At 37.2% G+C, this 12,059-nt stretch overlaps 1 pseudogene; it reads left to right on the top strand.

Moving 5' to 3' along the window:
* Positions 1–856: 856 nt before the first annotated feature.
* Positions 857–4,950, top strand: LOC148920553 (uncharacterized; annotated as a pseudogene).
* Positions 4,951–12,059: the final 7,109 nt, after the last annotated feature.

Here is a 12,059-nt window from a genome sequence, read left to right on the forward strand (position 1 = left end):
ATGTGTAACTGAATTTCTTCTTAGTTAGAGGTGAATTCGAAGCCATGGACATATGTTTTACATGAATTGATTACTTCCAGTTATGGTTTCATAAAGTATGAATGTGATTTACTTTTCTGTTTTATTGAGAACTTATTCTTGCATGTTTATTAAGGATGCATACTTAGTTTGTATGCAGGGATTTGATGCTAGAATATAAGGGAATTTCACCTAATCGTTATGAACTTATATTCATAAGTAGTAAAAGTCACTAGTCATGATTGCGTTAAGTAAATTCTTGGCAGGAGTATCATGCTTTTCATAGTTACAATTGCCTTGTCAAGGCTTATGATTTTCATAGAACTTAATGATCTTTGATATGTATCTCTATCATGCTGTTCATATAGGGAACTTGATAAGGATAATTTGATTGCGTCGCTGAGTCCAATTCAATGAACTTAGGAAAATCTGAGAGTTAATTAGTGCATTCACAATTAATTTGGGGCTTTGTCATTCATACTTTATAGAAAGAGTAACTGGAGATCGATTTGTGTGCATATGTTCCATGTGTGGAGAAGAATCCTCTAGCTATCCCTTAATCCATATTTCATTCACAACTTAGTTGTTTGCTGCTGTCAGTTTTACTTTATTCTAAATCATCCAATTTCCCCCCAATCATTGTTCCCTTAACTTAGTTTCCAATTTAATAAGTCTAATTTGTGTTGATTAGCATCCCTCCTAATCCCCGGAATAGAACGATCCCTACTTACTCGTACTACGATTGCATAAATTATAGGGTTTAATTTGTGCGTTAGTTATTTCTCACGCCAAATTTTGGCGCCGTTGCCGGGGATTAGCAAAATTGCTAATCTTTCCTTTTGTTTTCGTTTTTCTTGTGTTTCTGATTTTGTTTTGTTTTGTTTTCTTTGTTTTAGGTACTAGTTTATGACTCGAAGTTCACACCCTGTTCGTGCGCACATATTGGACTTTGTGACGATTTGAGCGTACTTTGAGAAGGAAGAGGAAGCAGCGAACTCAATCCCTCTAGTTCTAGTTCCGAACCTGAATCTGAAGCTGAAACGGACTTGGAAGAGGAACAAGACATGGCTGTAGACAATCAGAACAATCAAGGAACTTTCAGCCTCAGGATTGGACACTGCAGTCCCTCTTTGCATTCAATACCTAGGGCAGCTGCAGGTAAGACCGATGAGTTTGAATTGAAGTCAAGTTTGCTACATCACATTCCCAAATACCATGGGCTGTCCATGGAAGATCCAAACAAGCATTTGAAGGAATTTGAAGTAGTATGTTCAAGTATGACACCCATTAACGTGGATGGGAATATTTTGAAGATGAAAGCCTTCCCATTCTCTCTTATGGACAAGGCTAAAGATTGGCTCTATGAACTAGCACCTGGAACCGTCACTTCTTGGGAAAGTATGAAGAAAGCATTCTTAGAGAAATTCTTCCCAACTTCAAGAGTCATTCTTTTGAGGAAGAAAATTAGTGGAATTCAACAAGGCCCGGGAGAATCCTTTCCAGGGTACTATGAGCGTTTTAAGACGTTAGTTGCATCCTACCCACAACATCAAATGAAGGAAGAGCTTTTAATTCAATATTTCTATGAAGGACTACTTCCACTGGAGAGACAAATGCTTGATGCTTCGGCGGGAGGTGCTTTGGTTGACAAAACACCAGTTGCTGCGAAGATCTTAATAGCAAACCGAGCTTTGAATGCACAACAATACGAAGGAGTTGGAGGGAGAGATCATACACGGCCAAGTCCGGTTAATGAGGTAAGTGCTATTTCGGAACTTCAATCTCAAATGGCTAATCTCTCTACTCTTATTTCGCAGGTTGTTGAAGGATCCAAAGTGCAAAGTACAGCCACTTGTAGCGTGTGCTCTATGCATGGACACCCCACTGATCAATGTCCTCAATTAATAGAGAATGGGGGATGGGAAAGTGCCAATGCCGTAGGTTATCAAGGCCAAAATCAACCTAGGTATGACCCGTTTTCAAACACCTACAATCCGGGCTGGAGAGATCATCCAAATTTGAAGTGGAGGGAGCCTCAACAACAACAAGGCGGATATAGACAGCCACCTCCAGGGCTCTATCAAAGGCCGTTCGCACCACCACAGCCTCAACCACAAACTGCCCAATCAAATTCAGGTTCGCCATTGGATAATGATCAAATGCTTAAAGTACTAACTTCTTTGACTCAGGGTTTACAAAATCAAGCCAAAGAGATGAGCGAAGTGAAGAAGCAAATTGGGCAGATGGCGGAGTTCATGGGACAGTTTAGAGAAGAAGGCAAACTACCTAGCTCAACCATTGTCAATCCAAAAGGAGGTTTTGAAACGGCTAAAGCTATCATCTTGAGGAGTGGTAAAGAGATTGGAACCAATCCCAAAATGTCCAAACAAAGCCCAAAAGAGAACGAAAAGCTGCTGCTCAAAGAGAAGGAGGTGGACAAAGCCACGGCAAGGGAGGAACAACCCTTGCTGCAGTCCCCCAAAGCTCCTACACAACCAAACTCAGGTAAGGTTGTTCCAAATTCAACTCATTCTAACCCTATCCCACCAAATGTGCCTTTCCCTCGCAGGTTTATGCAATCTAAGAAAGAAGAGAATGAAAAAGACATTCTTAGAGACTTTCAGGAAGGTACAAGTCAATATCCCACTTCTTGACGCAATAAAGCAAGTTCCAAGATATGCTAAATTCTTGAAAGAGCTTTGTACAACAAGGAGGAGGATTTCAAACAAAGAAGTGGTAAGGGTAAGTGAGAATGTTTCCATGAGTTTTGCAGAAAACTGCCACCTAAATCAAAGATCGGGTAATTTCACAATCCCTTGTGTTGTGGTAACACCAAGTTTGAACATGCCATGTTAGATTTAGGTGCTTCCATTAATGTCATGCCATACTCTATTTATGCATCTATGAACTTAGGAGAGCTTAAAAATGATGGCGTTATAATTCAATTAGCCGATCGTTCTAATGCATATCCGAAAGGAGTTTTGGAAGATGTTTTGGTGCAGGTTAACCACTTGATATTTCCAGCATTTTTATGTGCTTGAGATGGAGGATTCGGCCCATTCTACACCATTGCCAATCTTACTTGGACGACCTTTTATGAAAACAGCCCGAACCAAGATCGATGTGTTCAAGGGGACGTTGACAATGGAATTTGATGGCAATATCATTGATTTCAATATTTCTGAAGCTATAAGGTACCCTATTGATGATCACTCCTGTTTCTCTATTGATGCATTTGATTCTTTGGCGCAGGAATATCTCGAATCCCTAGATAGGGATGTCCTTGAAACCACCATTGTTCAGGGAATTGAACTCATCAAAAATGGGGCCGAACCTAATCATGAAGAAATTGGCGAGATGGTGGCTGCCCTTGAGTCACTGCCACAATATGTTGGTAAGTCTCCAATCCCAATCCCAATTCCCGTTTCTACTAACAAGTTGTTACCTTCGGTGATTCAGGCACCCACTCTCGAGCTTAAACCGTTACCGAATCATTTGAAGTATGTCTTCTTGGGAGATAAAGAGACTTTGCCTGTCATAATCTCTTCATCACTCACGGCAGTGGAGGAGGAAAAACTAGTTGGAGTGTTGCAAGAGTACAAAAACAGCTATTGGATGGACTTTAGCCGACATCAAGGGACTTAGTCCTACAACATGCATGCATCGCATACTTCTAGAGGAGGGGGCTAAACCAACTCGAGAGGCTCAACGCCGACTCAACCCTCCAATGATGGAAGTTGTGAAAAAGGAGATCATTAAGCTTCTTGATTGTGGGGTCATTTACCCAATTTCGGATAGTCGTTAGGTTTCACCGGTTCAAGTTGTACCAAAGAAATCAGGAGTCAACTTGTGGTAAAAAATGAAGAGAATGAACTTGTCCCCACTCGTATCCAAACAGGTTGGAGAGTTTGCATTGATTATAGGAAGCTCAACGCCATACCACAAGGAAAGATCACTTCCCTTTGCCGTTCATTGATCAAATGCTTGAAAGGTTAGCCGGTCATTCTTTTTATTGCTTTCTTGATGGCTATTCGGGATATAATCAGATTATTATAGCCCGGGACCAGAAAAGACTACTTTACTTATCCGTTTGGTACTTTTGCTTATCGGCGAATGCCATTTGGTTTATGTAATGCACCAGCCACCTTTCAAAGATGCATGGTAAGTATCTTTTCCAATTTCGTTGAGAAGATTATTGAGGTTTTCATGGATGATTTTAGTGTCTTTGGTGACTCTTTTGATGGCTGTTTAACTAATCTCACGTTGATATTAAAACGTTGCATTGAAACCAACCTTGTTTTAAATTGGGAAAAATGTCACTTCATGGTAAAACAAGGCATAGTTTTAGGACATATAGTTTCAGAAAAGGGAATTGAAGTTGATAAATCAAAAATAGGTCTTGTACGCCACTTACCCTCTCCCACTTGGTGAGAGAGGTTCGTTTTCCTTGGACATGCGAGGATTCTATAGGCGTTTTATCAAAGATTTCTCAAAGATTTCAACACCCTTGTGCCGACTTCTACAAAAGGATGTGACGTTTGTGTTCGATGACGAATGTGAGAAGGCGTTCAATCACCTCAAAGAATTGTTAACTTCGGCACCTATCATTGTTCCACCAGATTGGAGCCTTCCGTTCGAGCTTATGTGTGATGCATCAGATTATGCTTTAGGGGCTGTTTTGGGACAACGGAAGGACAAGAAGCCACACGTCATCTACTACCCATCCCGAACCTTGAATGATGCTCAATTGAATTACTCCACCACTGAAAAAGAACTTCTTGCTGTTGTGTTTGCTTTAGATAAGTTTCGTTCTTATTTACTTTGTACTAAAGTTATAATTTACTCTGACCATGCAGCTTTGAAGTACTTACTCACAAAGAAAGAAGCCAAACCAAGGCTTATTCGCTGGATGCTTCTTCTTCAGGAGTTTGACGTGGAAATTAGGGACAAAGAGGATGTGAAAATGTAGTGGCTGACCACTTGAGCCATTTGGTACATGAAGAAGACCTTCTACCTATTCGGAGGCATTCCCGGATGAACAATTGCTGACCATTGAGGTAAGTGAGCCATGGTATGCTGATATTGTGAATTATATTGTGTCTAAACAAGTTCCAAGCACCATAACTAGGCACCAGCAGCGATAAACTTAAAAAATTGCGGTTTTATGTGTGGGATGACCCTTATTTGTGGAAATATTGCCCTGATCAAATTATTCGTAGATGTGTGCATGATTCTGAGTTTAATTCAATCTTAACCTTCTGTCACACTTATGCATGTGAGGGTCACTTTGGTACACAACGCACATGCACTTAAGGTTTTAGAATGTGGATTTTATTGGCCTACTATCTTTAAGGATGCTAGAATTTTTTGTATGACTTGTGATCGTTGTCAAAGAATGGGCAATATAGGTGCAAAAGATCAAATGCCACAAACCCCTATCTTTTCTATTGAGATTTTTGATGTTTGGGGTATTGATTTCATGGGCCCTTTTCCTTCTTCACATGGTTTTAATTATATCCTACTTGCTGTGGATTATGTTTCAAAATGGGTGGAAGCAAAAGCCACCCGTACCAATGATTCCAAAGTGGTTGCAGATTTTATTAAAACTAACATATTTGCAAGATTTGGAATGCCACGAGTACTTATAAGTGATGGGGGCTCTCACTTTTGTAATCGGACCATAGAGGCACTACTTAAGAAGTATAATGTCACGCATAAGGTTTCAACACCTTATCATCCCCAAACAAGTGGACAAGCCGAAGTTTCCAACCGGGAAATCAAGCAGATCTTGGAAAAGACAGTTGGACCAACTCGAAAGGATTGGAGCTTGCGTTTGAATGATGCATTGTGGGCATATCGTACTGCCTACAAAACACCAATTGGAATGTCTCCTTTTCGGCTCATTTATGGGAAACCATGCCATCTTCCAGTTGAGTTGGAGCATCGTGCACATTGGGCAGTCAAGACTTTCAACATGAACATTGATGCCGCTGGACTTCATAGGAAATTGCAATTGAATGAGCTTGAGGAAATTCGGACTGAAGCTTATGAGAACGCTCATATTTACAAGGAGAAAACAAAGGCTGCCCATGACAAGATGATTCGTAGTAAAACGTTTTCTGTGGGGCAGAAAGTGTTACTTTTCAACTCTCGCCTTCGTTTGTTTCCGGGTAAGTTGCGTTCTAAATGGATTGGTCCTTTTGTTGTTACTAATGTTTTTCCCTATGGTGCAGTCCAAATTCAAAGTTTTAAGACAGGACATGAATTCAAAGTGAATGGACACCGTTTGAAGCCATACTATGAGTCTTTTGAGGAGCATGTAGTGGAGGATGTACCCCTCCATGCCATTGGCCCTAGTGAAGCTTAAAGGGAGGTACCGTCCGGCTGGAAGACGTTAAAGCAAGCGCTTCTTGGGAGGCAACCCATGTGTTCAAATAGAAAGACAACGGAATCTCCGGGCTCTACAACCAGATTTGCTCTCTTTTACTCTTCTCTTTATTATTTTTACTTTGCTATGATTGTCTCTCATTGCTTTCTTGTTTAAAGTTTTCTTTTGAAACATTGAGGACAATGTTTAGTTTAAGTGTGGGGGGGTAAACAGAGTGCTTTTCGTGATTTATTTTCAAAATTCACCACCTATCACTACTAATGTTGTTATTCACTGTTGGTAATTTTTAACAACAATATTTAAACCTTGCAAGTGCACAAATCAAATGATAGTATAGTAAGCAAGCAAGGGTCATTCCCACAGAGATTGTAATCTAGAGATGTTTATCAATGTCACAACGAAAACACAAGGACTTCACACACGCCAACACCAAGGGGGGTTTTATTTGATTTTGTAAATAAAACAAAATAAGAAAACAAAACAAAACAAATTTAAATTAGAGTTTAAGAGAAATTGGTTTATAATCAATCAAGAACAATAGCTAGGACTCACTATCCACCTCTAACCAATCAATCAATTCATAAACAACAATAGATAATCAATTTCTAGCAATCATATGATGACCTCACAGCAAGATCATGGCATTTGACAGTTGTATGATTCTCTCTTAAGTGCATGTAAAGTGTATGGCATTTACATCAGCCGTGTATTCTTAATTGAAATCTAGTATGGCATTTACTCAAATTAATAATCAAGAATCCATAAGATCAAAGAGAATATAGGTGTCACAAAAACCTAAAACATGGCATTTGTTATTAGGAATTCAGAATCGATTTCTCATAACTAGTTCTTAACCCAATTATTCGTTGCAAACAAGAACACATTCAATATGGCAATTGACCTATGTTCTACAACAATTTAATTCAATACATGCTTCAAGTTAGCTACTAGAGAAACAAAATATCAAAATTCACATAACATAGAAAGAAATCATCAACTTCTGAAAATCCATTCAAACTTGTTTATAGAATTGAAATCATGTTTAGGGATTCAAGATTAAGCCTAACTAACAAGAAATTATTACTCATGCTCTTGGATGAACTCAAAAATAAATACATAAGAACTGAAACTTAAAGAAGAAAGGAAAAGAAAGAACTGGTTGGCCTTTCTCCTCTTAGCAGTTGATCCTTTTGGACGTGAATCGTATCGGGGCCTTAGCTGGCCTTTTATATCACTTATATCAGAGTTCTAAAACCTAAAATTGACTGACAAGTCGTCAAAAGTCTTAGTAAACAAAGGAATCCAAATAGGAAAGTAAAAATCACAATTCCTAATCCACAGGAAATACAGCTCATTAATTGTCACACGATTTGAGGATCTTCAGCCTTGCAGAAAAATCATTAAAAATATATTTTTAGAAATATAAATGTCTTATCTTTCCAACCATATATAGCATGCTTGGAAAATTCAGGAAGGCTTCGTTCTTCACATTCACGTAACATGTATGAAACTGTCTTGTTTGCACGTGCTAACTTTACTTATAATACTGTACCAATTGGTAGAAAATTCTAGAAAAATCACAGATTGAACTTCAAGATGTTAGCTTTCATCTCAATTGGCCTGCTCTAAAATTCCTCCGAAAGTTGATTTTTCCTTAAAACCTTCTAAGAGCGCAAAAAGCTGAAAATCAGAAAAGTAAAGTAATAAGCCCTTTTTAAATCTAATTCTCCTACAAAACTTAAGTAAAAAGAGTACATAAATGAGTATATTTATGGACTTATCATTCACTGTTTTAAAAAGTATTTTCGTGCTTTATTTAAAATTTAAAAAAAACAAAAACCAAAAGAGTCAAGAGTCGTTTTTGTTGTTTGTTTGTGTCTTAGTACCTTCCAACACAATGATGAGGATTTGGTTTTTAATTGCATGACTTTTAAAGAAAGTTACAAACATGGATGGAAGTCTGATATGCTCTTTGGTTAATACTTAGTTATAGTTGTCAATTACGAATTCACATGTCACACACAAACAAAAAAAAAAAAAAAAAAAGATCATCTGTTTTTGTAACATGCTGGAAGGAAGGAACTCAAACTAACTATACAAAGAGACTTGAGCCTTTCTTTGTTTGGAGAGTTATTAATCTTGATATTCTTGTTTTCTAAAGTCGTTGCATGATCTCATTATTTCTTTGCTTAGTTGCTACTTAGAATGCTTTTTCATCTCTTTAGTTCCAAATACTAGAACTCATGCCCGTTCCATTCAAAGCATCAAATTGATTGCATAACAAATAACAAGATGAAGTTGTTTATTACCATCAGAGCCAAAAAGCCTTATCCTTGCATATGCATTGTAGGTTTAACCCTTTTGAAGCCTTATTAGCTTATTTTCTTTGTTAGCTTGCATTATCCTACCAAGTCTAGTATAAGAATATCCATACCCTTGTTCTTAAAGAATAGTCAAGCATGACTTGTTTAAGAATTCCTTTTGATTTACGATTTGCAGAAAAAAAAAACAAAAAAACAAGTGTGGGGAAGGATTTGTTCCTTTGGATTATGTTGTTCAAAAAAAAAAAAAAAAAAACCAAAAAAACCAAAAAAAAAGAGAGAAAAGAAGAAGAAGGGATATGTGAATCTGACCCTAAAGTTGTATAAATCTCCCATTTGTGCTAAAAATTGGGTGCTGCAATCACAAGTTGAATTCCAAGTGTTGATTTCATTGCTCTGTTTACTATTACTTTAAGAACCTTTGTTTATCCTCAACCTTTCTTTGTTAGCCAATACCTTAGCCCCAATACAACCCTTAGACTTCTATCTTGATTGTTATGTGTTTCAATATGTGGAGTTTGAAATTGGTATGAGCTTATGGAATCCCTGGTTCTCACTTCTAAGTAGTAGCATTCTGTTCATGAGATCATATACACGTTCGTATTAATAATTCCAGAAAGTGCTTTCTTTGTTATAACATATGTGAGTGCTAGTCTACACATTTACATCAATCTTCTCACATATACTTAGTATAGGGAGTGTAGTCAGAAAATCTGTGTGAAAATAGAGAGTATATCGGGTGAGATTGAATTGAGTGAATTCTCTAAGGCATGTTACCACTTTCAAATGTTGTTTTAATTGATTAAATGTGAGCTAGTGAGTGTTTACTGTGATTAAGTATGAGCTCGAGGGTAAGGATAGCTCAAATCTGTGTGAGTAGTGATTTTTAACATGTCATGTTTCATTGGAAATCCCTGAGGCAATTGTTGGAAGGTTTAGGTTTTGTTTTGTTTTCTTTGTTCTGCTAGGGACTAGCTGAAGCTAATGGGGAATTTGATAGGAGCATATTTATGCGACTTTGCTATCTTATTTCTTTGCATTTACTTAGTTAATTCCCATTTATTAGAGTGATTTAGCTTATTTTCGTACTATTGTAGGTCCAAATGGCAAGATTGGCAAGAAAGGGCATTTTGGAGCATTTTAGAGCAGTTTTGGACTTGGAATGGATAGCATATGCATGGGCCAAGATGGATGGACGTTTTTGAAGTTCGAATAGGCTAGGAATGTGCTAAAAAGATGGGGAAATTAATTCAAGAATCAGCTTCTAGGAAGTAAAAACCCTAACTGATTTTATTTTATTTTACCTTATCCTAATCCTATTCGACCTAAATTCCAGCTGGAAAAGGGGGGGATTAATTTCATATTAGGAAACCTAAAAACCCTAATTTCGTGGGTTTCTATTGGGCCCTATAATGCCTAAAGAAATCTGCCAAATAAAACCCTAATTTCGTGGGTTTCTGCTGGGCCCTTTTACCCTAGATCTACCACATATATAAAGGAGGGGTTGCCGCAGGAGAAGGGAGTTCTTTTGGTGCCGTAGCAAGAAAGGAGAAAGGGAGAAGAAGAACTTGGTGCCGGAACCTTCTGCATCCATTGGGTTTTTCAGAGTTCTTCCCTTGATTAGTTCAAATGTTTATTCTAGATTGCTTTTCAATTATTATGAACATGTGTAACTGAATTTCTTCTTAGTTAGAGTGAATTGAAGCCATGGACATATGTTTTACATGAATTGATTACTTCATTATGGTTTCATAAAGTATGAATGTGATTTACTTTTCTGTTTTATTGAGAACTTATTCTTGCATGTTTATTAAGGATGCATACTTAGTTTGTATGCAGGATTTGATGCTAGAATATAAGGGAATTTCACCTAATCGTTATGAACTTATATTCATAAGTAGTAAAAGTCACTAGTCATGATTGCGTTAAGTAAATTCTTGGCAGGAGTATCATGCTTTTCATAGTTACAATTGCCTTGTCAAGGCTTATGATTTTCATAGAACTTAATGATCTTTGATATGTATCTCTATCATGCTGTTCATATAGGGAACTTGATAAGGATAATTTGATTGCGTCGCTGAGTCCAATTCAATGAACTTAGGAAAATCTGAGAGTTAATTAGTGCATTCACAATTAATTTGGGGCTTTGTCATTCATACTTTATAGAAAGAGTAACTGGAGATCGATTTGTGTGCATATGTTCCATGTGTGGAAAGATCCTCTAGCTATCCCTTAATCCATATTTCATTCACAACTTAGTTGTTTGCTGCTGTCAGTTTTACTTTATTCTAAATCATCCAATTTCCCCCCAATCATTGTTCCCTTAACTTAGTTTCCAATTTAATAAGTCTAATTTGTGTTGATTAGCATCCCTCCTAATCCCCGGAATAGAACGATCCCTACTTACATTACTACGATTGCATAAATTATAGGGTTTAATTTGTGCGTTAGTTATTTCTCACGCCAATATCCCCTTGGATTCGTTGTAAAAATGGTGGGGATTCACTAGCAATTTTCAAGGGAGATGGTTTAGTGACCAGTTTTCCCTGTGAGCAAGCCTTACATGGACAATCACTAGATAAAAGAATCCTCTGGTTCTTTAATGGATGACCATGTGAATTTTCAATTATCCGACGCATCAGCCAAGTCGGTCATGCCAAAGCATAAAAAGCTTTGGATCACTGAACTTCTGGTTCATTATGATATTTGATTCTATTGCACTTATAGTTGTATAGTACAAGCCAGATGACTGGAAGTTTTTCTACTACATGCTTCTGGCATGAAACAATAGAAGTAATAAGCAGATATTCTATATTCCCCTCATTTGTAGTTTCAATATGAAACCCATTAAGACGTATATCCTTAAAACTAATCAGATTTCTTCTGGATCTGACAGAATATAAAGCCTCTTTGATATGAATGTGTGTTCCTCCAGGTAATATTATATTTGCTCTTCCAGAGCCTTCGATTAGCTTTGCACTACCTGAAATTGTATGCACATTGGCTTTTGCTAGCTTTAAGTTGGAAAAATATTTCTTATCCTGAAGGATTGTATGTGTTGTTACACTGTCCACCAAACATACATCTCCATCCTGCATCTTGGAATTGCTCAAAGTATTGACATTTTCCATGCTTCTTCATTTAAAGAAAAATACATATAATAAGTTTATGAATATAATAATAACAAAATAAAATAAAATAAAATAAAATAATGAGATCATAGATCCTTTTATTGAATTGAAAGCATTACAAATGAAAAACTGAAACTTAAATCATAAGTTCATATCCTTTTATTGAATTGAAATAAAGCAACATAACAGAGCAACATAAAA

Source organism: Prunus mume, linkage group LG2, assembly GCF_029339155.1.
Source record: "Prunus mume cultivar Tortuosa linkage group LG2, ASM2933915v1, whole genome shotgun sequence".
Taxonomy (NCBI): Eukaryota; Viridiplantae; Streptophyta; class Magnoliopsida; order Rosales; family Rosaceae; genus Prunus; species Prunus mume.